This window comes from Sinocyclocheilus grahami, unplaced genomic scaffold (assembly GCF_001515645.1).
Source record: "Sinocyclocheilus grahami isolate Dianchi unplaced genomic scaffold, SAMN03320097.WGS_v1.1 scaffold27.1, whole genome shotgun sequence".
In the NCBI taxonomy this organism is placed as follows: domain Eukaryota; kingdom Metazoa; phylum Chordata; class Actinopteri; order Cypriniformes; family Cyprinidae; genus Sinocyclocheilus; species Sinocyclocheilus grahami.
In genome coordinates, this window is record NW_015505206.1 from 3,667,806 (window position 1) to 3,668,240 (window position 435).

Here is a 435-nt window from a genome sequence, read left to right on the forward strand (position 1 = left end):
GAGCGGACATTCTGATTCGCCTCAGGGCTCACGTGGACATGATCATTTAAGTGATATGGGCTGCAATGACCTCACAGTCACCCACAGTTCCTGTCAACCATGAGAACCTCCTGTCAGGCCAAACCATCCCTGAGGCCTGCATGCTAATCAATGAAAAAGAGACTGTAGTACCAGCTTACACCAAAGGGGTCGCTGTTCGACTCAACCTGCGAAGAGGCCAAACTCTCAGTCACACCCTAGGCTTCTTCCAACCTTCACCCGAATGTGGGGAACTGGGCCTCACTTTGGAAGCCACACCCCTCGTTGAAGTGACATCTCGGGCAATCTACATCTTGTTCAATAACTGCATGGCAACGGATGCAGTTATAGTGCCTAAGGCGTACCATCTGAGTTGGCTAGTGAGTTATGACTTTCATGACTTTGAACTAATTCTAC